Here is a 15,592-nt window from a genome sequence, read left to right on the forward strand (position 1 = left end):
ACACTGAAATCTAGCTCTGTTTTTATGTAACATAGTATTAATCGGTTATATTCATCAGTCACCATTTTATAAAAATAAATTTCGATCAACTTTAAACATAGTTATTTATTAATTCGAATAACTTTTGGGTCATTTAATTTTGCTATTTTCTTTTTATATTGAAGTCCTAAATTTTCTGGATAGTTATTTTGTGATTATTTGAAAATTGCAGGGAAAAGAAGTAACGTGCTTTGAAGCTAATAGTCTCATATGTTTATTTTTCTAGCCCATAAGCTCTTTATTGCAATTAATATAATATGTTTCTGTAAGTCTGTGCAAACCACATCCTCTGGAAATGTCCTAAAATGTGTACGGAAAGGGAAGAGCTGCTTAAGTTGGTTCAACCAGCTGTTGGGCCCATCGGACCATCCGACCTAGTCGCCACAAAGGCCAATTTTATTTATCTTAGGAAATTTGCAGCATCATACTGCCAACGTGAAGATCTCTTCACTTAGAATGTTTAGCAGATTTGTATTAGCTTTAATTTGTTACTTACTACAATTAATTTTAATATATGCAATCTCTCGCATGGGTACCTTAACATAAAGTCATGTAAATTCAGTAAAAGCACATTTGAGTGCATGGCGAGCTTAGTCTTGGGTAACTGCTCCTGAGACATTCCCAGTCATAAAAAATGATACCTCACACCAATCGCAGGGTCCCATGACACGGTTAAGACCAGGTGTGGCACGGAACGGGTGTGTTTTGGTGGGGCCATTAACTTCAAAGTTTCTTCAGTCGAGTTTTAAAAAAATCATATGTTATTGCCTGGTTTTGAAAGTTAATGTATGCCATGACAAATATAATATGTACGTATTTTTGTAAGATTTTAATCATATGTGGACTTATCTGTTTTGGAAAATAGGCTCCTCATATATAAGTTACTCCTATATTATTATAATCTTCAATTATGTTTCGTACACAAGCCAGCTATTCGTATAATGATACACAATGGAGGGCAACAGATGTTTCTGGCTTACACAACTTTATTTTAATAGAAAATTTTCTTCCCAGCCATCGACGACAGGAAGAAAAGAGATAAAATAAAAATAAATGATGCAACTGCGAGGCTCAGTAGATATAACATTCAGTAAAGTTTTTAAGTGACTTCTCTTATATTATTTATTATGGTATGGAACAGCGTTATTATTTTCCAGAGGAAATTTATGTTTTTGAACTCCTAGGCTTATAAAAGGAAAATAAATTTTTCTCATAGAGAAGTGATTCGAAAACTTTTTTGTTTATTGAAACCCTTGAAACATTTTGTGAAATATCAGGAGGAAACCAGCATATTAAAGTACTGAGGGGTAAACAACACAAAAATACACATAAAGTGTAGACGTGCCGCGGAATGAGAATACGAATACTGCTCAATACTATTTTTAGATTTTTACCCTCTACAGCCCACATGCTCAGCGTACGTCAAAATGGAGCTTTTATGCTATTTTAAAAGTATGATCCTGGACATTCCTTAAACGTTGTAGATAATCTATTTACATAATTTTAAAGCCTTATTATCCTTTATATTTATTTTAAGCATTTGATGACTGCATAAAGTATTTTTATTACATAAAATAGTATTCTTTTAAACCTCTCGCTCTAATGTTTTAGAATATAGTCATATTTTGGTACATCCATATGCAGTGGTGTTAATATTGTTTAGATTTATTAATTTTTAAACGCATTTACAAAACTATTAGTAAAATTTATGTCGACATTATTATAGTGAAATATTTACAATAAAAATTATATTGCTAATCTCTGTGATCCCAAATTTGACAAGAATTAGGCATTTTATTATTCAAAAAATAGGCAAGATTTACACATTTAAAGATAATTTTAAAGATACTGATTATAAGCTATGTCTTTGATCATTCAAATGTGAATGTGATGTGAATAAAAATCTTACGAATAATGTTTTCTTTATAATAATTATTGACCTAAGAATACAGTAGTATTTTCTTGAAATACGCCATTTCTATTGGCATTTCCCAGTGGCTAAGCTACAACATACGGCCGTAGGGTACGAGGTAGGGAGTAAAATCATGTTAACGCGCGTGTTTGAAACCTGACCTAACCTTACCTAACTGGAAAAAACGGTTGCTCAATAAGGTCCATACTGAGACTCCAAACAAAAATTGTAAAATAATATATGTATATTTTCCAGACCCAGGATTCAAACCAGTGATACAATATGACATTATAAGCCAACGCGTAAGCTGCTCGGCCATCTTGGATTATTTTTCTTGATTTTATTTATGCCGAAGATGGAGGTAACTGACTTATACTGAAACTTACAACCTCGCATGCAAGGCAAATCTTTACAATTCTGATAATTTTACACGTTCACACACATATCAACTTTGTTAGCGCCACAGGTGAAAAAAAAAACTTCTTCGGAATCTACTCCTAAAATTACAGGACGTGACTTTCAGTAAGGTTATAAAATACCGTTCGCCATATCACACTTCACCGTGAAACGTTGTATCGGAAATAAATAGCGGTATATTAAAGACCATCCAACCTCTTTGGGTCGTATAGTACTTTTGGTTTATTTGGTCGTACTGACATACAATTCATGTCTAAATAAAACATGGTTCTTGTCGGTTTACACTTTACAGGAAGTCAACAGCAAACAATTTTTGAAAATAGTTTATAAATAAATAATACTGGATTATTTTTTAGGTTAGGTTTTCATTCTTGAATTAATGAATTTTGCCAAAATCAGCTATGAAAATTGAATTAATGTTCATATTGAATCAAATAAAATTGAAGACCGTATAGTATACGGTCATCTCTTTCCGATAAGAAAGCTCACGGCAAACTGTGCCACAGTGAAATGTTTTACGTACAATTTACACTTAACCATAAAATGCATATTATTTAATCAATTATGTATGGGAACCATTGAAACATGCACTTTATTTGTTTAAAAAAAGTTTGACTTGCAGGTTTTTTTCACAAGCTTTTGAGAATTCATACGGAATCCTTGTTGACAATCACTATTAATTGTTAATACATATTGTCATATATTATAATATACTAGCTGACCGGCAAACGTTGTTCTGCCATATAAATTATTTCTAGTGAATATTTTGGTTGTTAAATAAAAAATAACGAATGTATCGTAAGTGTGTGGGGATAGGATATATGACAGAAAGAGGAATAGAGCGCTGTAGACGATGACCGCCGATAAAAACAAAAAAAACATCAACCATTCATTTTCTCAATTCAAAATGAGTAATGATGTTCATAATGAATGAAATACCTGTGACAGGATCTCGTTGTTTAATGTTTATGCAATATCCGTCTTGTCCCTTCCAGAAAATTAGCTGATATTGGAGAGCGTCGTATGAACGGTGTGTGTCAGCGATGAACTCCAGATTATTGTTTCTTCTTCTCGCGTCGATGTGCGGTCGCCAACCATGATTCCAGCAATGTCATCAACAACAGGCGCATTGAATCGACGCACGTGCTCTCCAGCTGGTGTTTTATCAGGATTCATGACAATAGCGTGATTGTCACTTTGCAATTCGTGCATGTATGCTTTGAAGAATTTCAATAATTCATTGTGCTCATTCAATAGGGCGTCCAGTTTGCTGACGATGCACCTGGAATTAGGCGAATTGAGGTTATTGTAGCCGCAACGTGCATCCACACGATTGATGTCCTCACCGTCCATGAAGTAGATTTGTAAAAATTTATGTGGTTCGTTCGGCATTGGCAGCAATGAGCCTACTTTGTGGTATACTTGGCCTTTGATTTTGAACGTAGAATGGAATTGTTGACCATTTGCCGCAGTATTGTGAACTATTTCTGTTGCTCCGAACGAAGTAATTTGGAAGTATGAATTGAATGTACGAATGGACTTCAGGGACAGGTTTGAATCTGGAACCGTGCTGATGAGCAAGCCGTTCAATGGTTCTGGTGGTATCTCAATTTCTGGTAGTTGCACTTTTCCTGATGCGCAACACATCCCGGCTGACTCATGTTTGAATTTGAGAGCATGACAATGGGGACATTCTTTGTCCATAGCACCAATCAGCACTTTCGGATGAGCGGAATATTCAATATCTGGCTCGTACTCGAATGCGAGACGAAGGAACGAAGCGGATGTAAATGCTCGATGTACTTGTTGGCATTATCGGTCATTTGCTCTGCATGTGTTAACTACAAACCGGCGCGCTTGGCTCCGTTACAATTGTCGTTGTTGATTTCGTTCAGTTCGTGCCTCTTGTGATTGAGATGCACGCGATTGCAACATGCTCACACGCAAGTTTTTGTTATCTTGTTGGATTTGTTCGTCTGTTCTTTCTGCTCTACTATTTCGCATGTTTGTTGTTTTATTCGTTCGACGGCCCAAATGGCCCCCCTTGCGTCTTGCTGGCATTGTGCACTGTAATACACGCACACAAAATAGATAAATTAAAATAAATCATACAAAATTTTGCACGCACTGCGTTGTGATATGCCGAATGAAATGTCAAAATCACGCGACGCTTCTCTTGAATTCTTCTCGGACGTAGCGCCATCTGTCATTCAACAACATAAATAATTTTGTTCTGTTTGAAATACGAACGACGGTTAAATTTGTTCATACAAAAATAATAAAATCGCGATTAAAAATGGGAGGGTAAGGGTAGGAGGATGAAAATTTGGGATTATAAGTATTTTTTGATGCAAAATAATAAAAAAAATACAAAAAGAAATTTTCAAAAAAATAAAAGAAAAAAAATTCTGGATAGAGATACCCTAATCATCTAGCGGTATGAAATATACTTGTTGACCTATTCTCATACCTAACAAATATACATAAAAAATTTCATAAAAATCGGTCGAGCCATTTCGGAGGAGTTCGACCACAAACATCGTGACACGAGATTTTTATATATATAGAGATATATATATTTTTTTAATACGATAATTTATATTTTATTTCGATAATAACTTATAAATTTGATATGATTACGGCTAAGTTAAACTTAAATAAATGTTATTGTTTATAATATATTTTTTTATTCAAAACTATAAAATAGGTGTTGTACAAGATGTATAATGTAATTCAAACATTTATCTAGAATAGTATTTCATTAAGAAGTGTTCTCTACATTCTATTTTTATTATATTTATCAATCTTTTCTATGCCTTACCATATTACTAAGGCAGTATCTGACAGGCCGCAGATTTTTAACAACACACGTTGAATGTAGAGCAAAGCTTTTACTACAATCGCTGTAATATCAATAATTTGTGGCTTAGTAGTTCATAAATATTCAAACAGATGTCAATGTGTGTTTGATTTTTTAGATTATGCAAATCAACCGACAGTGGCTAGTAATTTTAGTTTAATATTGGACGAGATAACTCGCAAAATTTGTATGTGCGGCCTGTCGATCACGGCCTCATAGAGCGAGAATACTGGCTGAAGGCATAGGACCGGTTAAGAATCAATCGCTAATATAAAATCGTTACACTCAATATTTTAAGTTATCAAATCTCTTTGAATAGAAAATTGTAATAATTAAGAGCTTGTAGTAATTAGTAACCATTTATGAAATTAAAAAAAACCCTCAGTTATACTATTATAAAACATCTGAAAGAAAATTACTTGGGTCGATAACTTAGTAACAAGAGCCTTCATTAAGTTAGCAAAAGTATTACATTTTTATTCGAAATAAAAACCTTTTATGTACATAGGCACACTTGTTAACTTGGGTTATTAAAATAAATATGATGCAGTTAACCCATATTTCTAAAAAAAAGCCACCTTACTATTATAAGAGCTTTTTTATCAATATACTAAAAAAGAAAAAATATGAGGTTCGAAAAATCAAAATTGATATAATTGAACGATGTAACAAAGGAAACGGCATCTGCTGATCTAAGGAAACTGATATAATTTGAAATAGACAGTAGTAAATGAAGACGATTCATAAAGACGTCAAAAATTTACTATGGGTGAAGAGGTTTGATAAATCTTTGACAGGATACGCAATTAATAAAAATATTACTCAGCTATTTCAGAAGGTTCTGTTCAATATACTTACACTGTACGATAAATAAAGGCTGCAAAAGTTTCCAAGCGATTCTCGACACGACAAACGACACACACGGGTATTATTGACACGTAACAGAAACTTTTATGAAAACAACAGTTAAAATCTCATTTTCTAATCGATATAACCACACTAAAATTGGAATTTGCATGATGGAGACCATAGATATATTGTTTATTTTTTTTTAAATATTGCCATTAGTAAAATATTGATTGATTTAGTTAAAAGTAAAATAATTTTATGAGTGACCTATAATAACATTCATTACACAAATTTAATGTATGTATACGTCATAATCGGTACGGTTTCAAAATATAATACTGTCAAAAAATAGTAAACACAATCGTTGTAAGTATATTATATTCTTTTTAACACTACAACAAGCTATAATGCCCAGAGAAATTCTCACAAACACCAGGTTTTTAAGAAATTCACATTAAATATATTGTGACCTGACCGAGAATCGTTTTCGACAAACTCGGGCTTTCTGGATTAAATGCTAGTGCCTTACGCAATCGTCTACGAACTACAATACAAACGAGTAAAAAAATATATTAAGACGGTACTTCAGTGAAACGGCAAATAATTTTACTATAGGTAGGACGAAATTTCGGACTGGCTGGCAATCGGAGAGCGAAAGTTGAGCTGTGAACGGGTCAATTTGTTTTGTGATGGCGACGGGGAAATTAATTCTTAAATCGTGTAAAGATGACTAAATAACGTTACCCATTTACTTGAAAAAGAAAACATGTCAATGAATTTATTATTATTATTACTAATAGAACAATAAACATAACATTAAATGGACGCATGTTGACTTTTTATGACAAATTATGTTTTGTTCTGCACGCGTCGTTCGCGCAATCTTCGCGTCGCGTAGTCACGATCGTTTTAGACCGTGCCTCAGCTGAAGTATAGCCTTAATAAATAAAAACCTACTTACTTACTATCATTTTCTCTATAAAAAAAAGATTAATTTTATTATGAAATGAAAATTGAAAATCAATATAACAAAATCTACACAATAGTATAGTCTAGTTCAATGAAAACAAATACGTTTGTGTGACAAAGTTTAGTGAACACTCTTTATGTTGAATCTTAAAAGCCTACATCCACCCTTCAGTATAGTACCAGGATACCACGCGGCTCACACCGTCCCACAAATCATCTGTTGTTATGGCAAAATTGCATGAATTGGGCTTCTAATTCATTTTTTATTTACAACGTTTTTCTACAACGTTTTTCTTAGGTCGTATTCTTATTTTTCCGGTGGTTGTTTGTCCGGTACAAATCTTGCAATCGATTTTTAACTAACTTCCCGACTAGCTAGACATTTGAAACTTTTAGAATATATCATAACACGATGCCAATGCATTTTTTAACACTTTTTGCCATCTTTAAGTAGAATTGAATTCATTTTTAGTTAATTCTGTTTTGTATGTAAAGTTATTTCGATACCATCATTGGTTGGCAGGGGGTTCTAGCAACTAAATTATTAAATAATATATACGTGCGTTACTATGGAAATCAATATGAAATGACATTTCATTATTCAGAATTTCTATCAAGTACAATTTTTTTTGATCGTTTAAGCTAGTCAAGACAAGTTTATATGATTCAACAGAAAATTTAAAAACGTTGAATATGATAAGTCCTTTTTATCTTGTAATTATTTTAATTTAAGAGATACTTACTGAAACTATTCAAAATGTACAATCAGACAACGAATATTAATTTACATAGGATATTATTTTTTTATGGTTTCATAAATTTTTGTAAGCTTATGTATTTTCTTAGTTTGTTTAAATGACTTGAACCATTTTTTAACATTTGTTTAATTATGTTTATTATGTTTGTAAAACGTAAAAAATAAAATGGCGTTATTAATGTTTACTTAAAATAATATTAATATGCTCCATTCTCCTTCTTACTGAATATACAAAATAAACGTAATAATATAACATACTTCAATGCAACACTAGGATAATGTGTATTTTTATTCTCAATAGCAACCTTTTTGTAAAATATTTAAAATTATAATTAGGTACATCTACCATAATTTTTTTTTTTAAAACAATACCAAAAAAAGTAACACTTATCTTAAACTGTGTGTAATATATCATATTTAAGATATTGCAAAACACAAAACAGCCATTATCTCCATTGATTTGCAGATTGTCCTACTGTTGCATTGATGCATTGTGTATATTCTTAAAAGGGGACATAATTAAAATTGTTCTGTTCTAAGTGAAAGTGTTTATTTGATTTTTAATAAACTATTCAAACTATTTTCCTATATTATTACATCGACCAATAAAAAAATAATATAACCAAGTAATTAACATGTCGGTTAAGACGTCCATGGGTTGCACTAACAAGCCTAATTAGAGCCACGTTATGAGACGAGAGTAAACTTTGCAGTGTTGGGTTGGGTCACAAAATTGAGTACTCTTCAAACACAGCGAAGAAAATTTGGTCGCTCGTCGAGTGAAAAGTTTTCAGAGTCCTTCCTTCAGACAACTTGTTGGGAATGTTGGTTGGTCTAGAGATTAATTTGCACGAAGTGAGTGCATCGTGTACTGAGCATAAAGTTTACTGCACTTGGCCATCTGTTTCGGATAACTTTGCCTTGCAGAAAATACTTCGGCAGTAAATTACTGCGTGTTGACCCAATAGAAGTTTAATTATGAAACAATCATTTTACCACGTTTTTATTAGCTCGTATTCTTGTTTGTCTGGTACATATTTTTTCTTGTGAGTCCAAGATTTGTATTGGACGATTGAAGATTTTTAACTAACTTTCCGACTAGCTAGACATTTGAAACTTTTAGAATATGATGAACACGACGATAATGCATTCTTTTAATAATTTTGGCCATCTTTAAGCAGAATTGAATTCATTTTTAGTTAATTCTGTTTTGTATGTTTCGGAAAAAAATCGTTAAAGTAAAACACTATAATTGGTTGCTAAGGGGGTTCTAGCAACTAAATTATTAATATATACGTTCGTTACTATGGAAATCAATATGAAATGTCAAAATGACATTTCAGTATTCTATATTTATTCAGTATTTCTATCAAGTACAAAAAAAGTATTTATTAATACATAGAATTGTCAAGTTTATATGATTCAATAGAAAATTTAAAAACGTGGTATATAAAAAGTTATTTTTATCTTGTAATTATTTATTTATGAAAAGCACCATAATAGTATACTATTTTATGTGTTTAAGTGTTAATACGATCTGGTTATATTATAATAATAAACTCGAAACGTTGATAAATACACTTCGACAGCTCAATAACAAATAACGGTAAAAATATTAAAAGTACTATCAATCGAAGGTACTTGATGGAATTTGAATTTAAATTCTCATATTATATCTCATTAGTTAACTCCATTAATTCCCAATACGTTACCATTGTTCCCAGAATGGACAATTTTACACCTCTTGAGTGTAGTATTTTTATTGTTTATAATAATTTACTAATGATTTATTGTTATGTTTTGACGATTTATATACGTTTATCGAGTGTATTATTTTATTATAATAAGGTAGGAGGTTTTTTTTACAAACATTAACTATTAATTTGTTTGTTTTATTGTGATCCTTGACTTAATAGGTAGGTGATAAAGTTGTTACCGACTTTATTGTACTCATTTATTATATTATAAGTTAGAGTATTATTATTGTATTAATTGTCAGTGTGTATTTGCCTTTTGGTGAGTGTCCACAGTACCTGAAGATGCCGAAAGGCGAAACCTGGGTCGCAAAAAACGACTCAAATGGAATAGTACAAGACTATAAAAAATATAACAAATATATTAAGAATAGTTGAAGCGTCCGTAAAAAACCCCCTATCTTATTAATAATAATACACTCGATAAGCATATTATAATAAATCTTCAAAACCTAATAATAGACCAGTTATTGTTTAAAAAAATAATATTCAATAATATTCATACATGATACTTACTTTTGTATTTTTTTTATAATATATTGTCTTTTTATATATAACAGATCCACAAATAAACCCACCTAATACCAGTATCATCGGTCGACAGTATTAATATTAAAAAATGTGTTGTTAATACTTTTGTATTACATATTATTGTAAACGAAAAATAAAATAATTTATTATTATTACAAATACATTATTTTCTTTATGTGAAATCCCGACGTTGTATTCGATTAACCCAATGCTTACGGGCCGCACAAATTTGTGTTTTTGCTAATTACTTTCCAAATGCAAATTAACACGTTAATTACAAAATTAATTAAAAGGGCCCGTAAACATTGTGTTTACAACAACTGAGTCGTTAAATGGGCTTTGATTCGATACTTCCGTCGAGATGCTTGTAATCTATCGGCATGCTTGTTTTTAGTATCGGATAAAAAGATGTTACTCGGGAAAATATTTTTTTTCCGATAAAACAAAATAACAAACTCCATGACGAGGCTAATAATATTATGTTCTTTCTGTAGTACGTGTTTAGATAAATATTTAACAAATATAAATACATCAGTTGCTACTCTGTTTAATCAGTAACAAATCGTTTGAATGTATTTTTTCGTGAGTTCCGTTTTTGAGTATTTTTACAACGGTTTTATTAGCTCGTATTCTTGTTTGTACGGTGGTTGTTTGTCCAGTAGTTTAACCTACTTCCCGATTAGCTAGATATTTGAAAATTTTATAATATATCAGAACACGATGCCAATGCATTCTTTTAATACTTTTAGCAATCTTTAAGCAGAATTGAATTAATTTTCAGATAATTTTGTTTTGTATGGAAAGTTATTTCGGAAGAAATCCGTAATCCGTAATCCAATCCACTATTATTGGTTACTAACTGAGTCGTCCTAGCAACTAAATTATTAATATATACGTGCGATACTATGGAAATCAAAATGACATTTCAGTATTCAGTATTTCTATATTTGTTTGTTTTTTATTTACTTCATATAAGTACAAGTTTGAGCATATTGAGCATAATAATTCAACAGGAAATTTAAAAACGTTGTATATAAAAAGTTCTTTTTATCTTGTAATTATTTCTAAGTAAAGAATTTCTCAGGCATTGGAAAATTAAAGCCTTGATGAATAATAAGTAGATACGTATTAACCATTAATCATAAGTAGGTATCGGAATCATACAATATGCATTGTAACATTAAGCATTTTATAACTTCAAAAATTATGTATTATAGTTTAAAATCAATTATAGGTGATATTATTTATTTTTAAATGTGTTATTATATACTAAATTGGTAAATGTAGGAATATTATGATTATCTGTATTAGCACTACTGCGGGTCTATTATATACACAAGGCGGATATGGACGATAGTTTATCATATGTATGTATTGAGACGGTTAATTTTTACAATAAGTTAACCGACTAAACCAGTATTTTCCAACATTTTTACCAAAGCGGCTTTACTGTTAGAAAAACGAAAAAAGCATCCAATGTTTGCTACGCCGCTAAAAAATTTTTTTAACATCTTATAGAATTTGTTTGTTCAGTCATTTTTCTTGTTATGAAATTAATAAATATTTATTACTTATAATTCTTGTGCCATCACATATCAGAGGTGAGTAACCATCTAAATATAATTAAATTCTAATTGCTTTGAGGCTTGTACTACTATATTTAAGTCATTTTTTACGATCCAGGTTTCGCCTTTCGGCATCTTCACGCACTATGCGTACCCACTAATGATAAATAAATACTGATAAAAATACAGTTAATCCTTGTTTATATAGCAATTTAATACAATAAAGGAATTTTTGATTGATTTAATAAAACGCAATTTTTTTAAATAATAAAATAATAAAAGTGGAATAAGTATTAGAAAAATTGCGTGTTATTAAATTAATCAATAATGCAATCCAGTCCCACCACGAATTGATAGTTTCACAATAAAAAAAACAATAAAAGAAGGTAAAAGCATTATTACCTAAAGTAAAAGTGTCGCTATATTTCAAAATCAGCCGAGTCCGTAATAGATGTATAGGAGAAAAACAGCTTTTTGTTTTCTCAAATACACAGTCACAAGGGTGAAAGTTTATATTATTTAGAGTATAGAATAATTAATAAATTCTACATTTTGATAATGCAGAAATGTTAGAAAGCAGTAGTTCTTCAGCAATTCACAAAAAAGTCAAAAATACCTAAAGGTGGACTTGGCTGATTTTGAAATGTAGCGACACAAAAATGATTATATATTGTATAACCACGAAGTTTTCTTATTTTGAATATTTAAAGCATTTGTAAAAATCCGCAGTAAATACTTTATATACTATCAATATTATTATACTATAAGCACATTACAATACCATTACTCGGCAATGGAACTAGATTACATGTTGGGTGACTCAGGAGGGAAAAATATGCAAATGGAATAGGTATAAAAAATAAATAGAATATAAATTCAATGGCATAATTCATGAATTAAGAATGAAAACCTAACCTCACAAATAATCCAGTATACCGGCTATTTTCAAAATTTGTTTGCCGCTGGCTTCCTGTAAGGTTTAAATCGACAAGAACCGTGTTTTACTTAGACATGAATTTTATGTCGGTACTATACGACCCAAAGAGGTTTGACGGTCTTTAATATACAGCCATATATTTCCGATACAGCATTTCACGGTAAAGTGTGATACAGCGAACTGCATACGTACAAGTTTCCGGACACGTTGGCGCAAATTCAGTGGTTACAGGTTTACGTCCTGTCAGGCTGTTAAGTAAACAGATAAGACTCCAAGATATTATAGAAGCCGCAACATCCTATCTTGTAACCGCAGCATCCTCTATTATATCGAAAATATTATTAATTAAAATATTGATCAAGTTATTTTCAGAAACCACAAACAATAATATAATATTATTGCATTGAAAAATGAAAGTTTCTAGAAAATTATATCAATTAATATATAAACTGAAGTACACGTCATATAATTGTTAGTTCTCTGTCAACCGTCAACATTGTACCACTTGTAATTCTTCTGCGTGAATAAATAACATATTATATCCAAGTTATCTTCTTCTTACTTGAAATCTTACTGTGAAATCCTTTCTTCTTTTTGAATAACTTACATCCTGACAAAGCAGAGTTAAATCACAGAGGTCTATCAAAGATAGCCCCTTGCATATAATATCTAATAATAAATTACTAAACCATAAAGTAAGTTGTGAAAGTGATAAAAAGTTATAACTTAAAACAAAATTGCTTTTGGGGACGTAACAGGGCGTTGTATTAAAAAATTTCTAGTAGGTAAATATCTAAAGTGTTTTCAAATTATGTATATTCAACAGTGGCGAAGGGTGACTTTTGGAAAGAGGTAGGCTGTGGAGTAACCACGCTTGTCAGATATATTTACGGGAAATAAGAAGATAACTCAATATTGATGAATCCTACACTAAATCGATGAAATTTCAAAAGCTGATATAATTAGTTTATAAATATGCAATTATGAATTATGTATTTTCCTAAATATTTATAAACGTAACATACGCTCAAAATATAATATTACCTCTCATCTTTGAAAATATCCGTTCTTGTGTGTAATATTTTCCATAAAAATTTATAATTTAACCCGTAAAACTAGACATTTTAAAATACTTCTATATTTAAAACACAGACTTAGGTATAAATATCTGATAAATAAAAATTGCGAAAATAGTTTTAACAACAATCAATATTTATATGTGATCGAATCCCATGGAAATTATTTTTTAAATTATCTTATTAATAATTATTTTGGATAAATATGCTCTAGCAAATGTAAGCGCTTACTAAACAACCTATGATTTTGGAATAAAAAGCTAGACAGTGACCGGCGCCGTGAAAATGAAGTCATACAAAACAAATCTGGAAAAAGTATTTATTTAATTCATAATATAGTTGAATCCAGATAGCGCTAGTTATAGTTATAAACCTTACTAAACAAAACAAACTTCTAAATTCTGACGATAGATGACTCTCAATTGGTTTGGATTTCTCAGTGTATTTATTTATTTTAAATTAAATTATTTACTTAAAGATCTATTTTTCTTAGAAGGTAGGCTTTAAATAATCGCCTACTATAGAGCCTTTGCCACTGATATTCAATATTATTCGTTGAATAAAAGAAATGGTTAATTAAATTTATAAATAATCTAATATTTTGTCAATATTTTTATATTTTAAATGTATATTATCGTTGAGTATAATAAGTCTCGAGTGTTCAATTTCAGTTACGCGATAAATTTCATATCTTCTCAGATAATAAGTTCGAAGTTGCAAAATGGTACTGGGAACCAACCCTAGACGTTTTGAGAGAAGCGGAAATCGTATTAGCGGTAAAATACTCACGACGAAAATTCCACCAAAATTTATACACATCCTTGATACTAAAATAAACAAGTCATTTTCATGTTACCATTTTCCTTTGTGCCGAAAATTTATTCGATATTCTTCGCATGATTTTTTTTCTGTTGCAAATTTGATCAGCTTTGTCAAGGCATTAGGTAATATCGAAGGTTTAAACTTTTTTATTATCACACTTTGACTTAATTTAAATACTATTAAGAACAGATAAATATCTGTTTTAATTGACTCTCCCTTATCGTCAGAATTATATTGACGCCAACATCATCTGCCGGAGTCGATTCACTATTTCATAAAGGTCTCCCTTAGCTAATTTTATTCCTTGGTGACTTCATTGATTAAGTGAGGTCCTGTTGTCATTTAGTACTTCTTATGTACCACTGTTTAAATATATTTGTCTATGGTGCTGTTTACCCGGCAAGCGACGTATGGAACAGAAATGGATGTTAGCCACTTACTCAACCTATTAGATCCATACTCTGATTTATACATAAATTGAAAAACAATGTGTATACTTGCCAGAGCCAGGATTCAAACCTAGGACCCACGATATTATAGGCCAACGCTTAAGCCGTGTTAACTTCAACTTAACGACATTTATTTTATTACAACCTAAATTTAACCATGCATATTTATACATCGGTTTACTTTATTATCTTTCCAAGTTTTTCCCAACATGACCAACAATCTCCCAACTCAACAACCATGACATGATGTGATACTACGAGTAGAGTGTAAGTAAGTGGGTATCGAATTAATTAATATAATAATTACACCATATAAAATAAATCAATGTAAATTGACGCGTCTAATTAAGAACACCATTAAATTTAATCTATAATTCAATATATATATATATATATATATATTAAAACCATGTCCGATCCTAATAGAATCATATGGGCCTCCACACAGTAGAGGTTTGTATTAACTTTTGTTTTTTATGAGAAATGGATGCTAGCCACTTGCTCAATCTATTAGGTCCATACCCTGACTCACACACAAATTGAAAAACAATATGTGTACTTGCCAGACCCAGGATTCGAACCTGGTACCCACGGCGTGATAGTCGTACGCTTAAGCCGCGCGGCCACCGTGGGTGTGTTCCAATATTAGTGGTAA

At 31.0% G+C, this 15,592-nt stretch overlaps 1 long non-coding RNA gene and 1 pseudogene across 1 annotated transcript in view; both read right to left on the minus strand.

Moving 5' to 3' along the window:
• LOC147063268 (uncharacterized) overlaps nucleotides 1-15,592 on the minus strand; it is a 174,468-nt gene that overhangs the window by 77,021 nt on the left and 81,855 nt on the right. The window lies entirely within an intron of this gene.
• Nucleotides 3,258-4,429, minus strand: LOC147063269 (uncharacterized; annotated as a pseudogene).

Source organism: Rhyacophila brunnea, unplaced genomic scaffold (genome assembly GCF_057557595.1).
Source record: "Rhyacophila brunnea isolate RB1 unplaced genomic scaffold, BYU_Rbru_1.0 scaffold_9, whole genome shotgun sequence".
In the NCBI taxonomy this organism is placed as follows: Eukaryota; Metazoa; Arthropoda; class Insecta; order Trichoptera; family Rhyacophilidae; genus Rhyacophila; species Rhyacophila brunnea.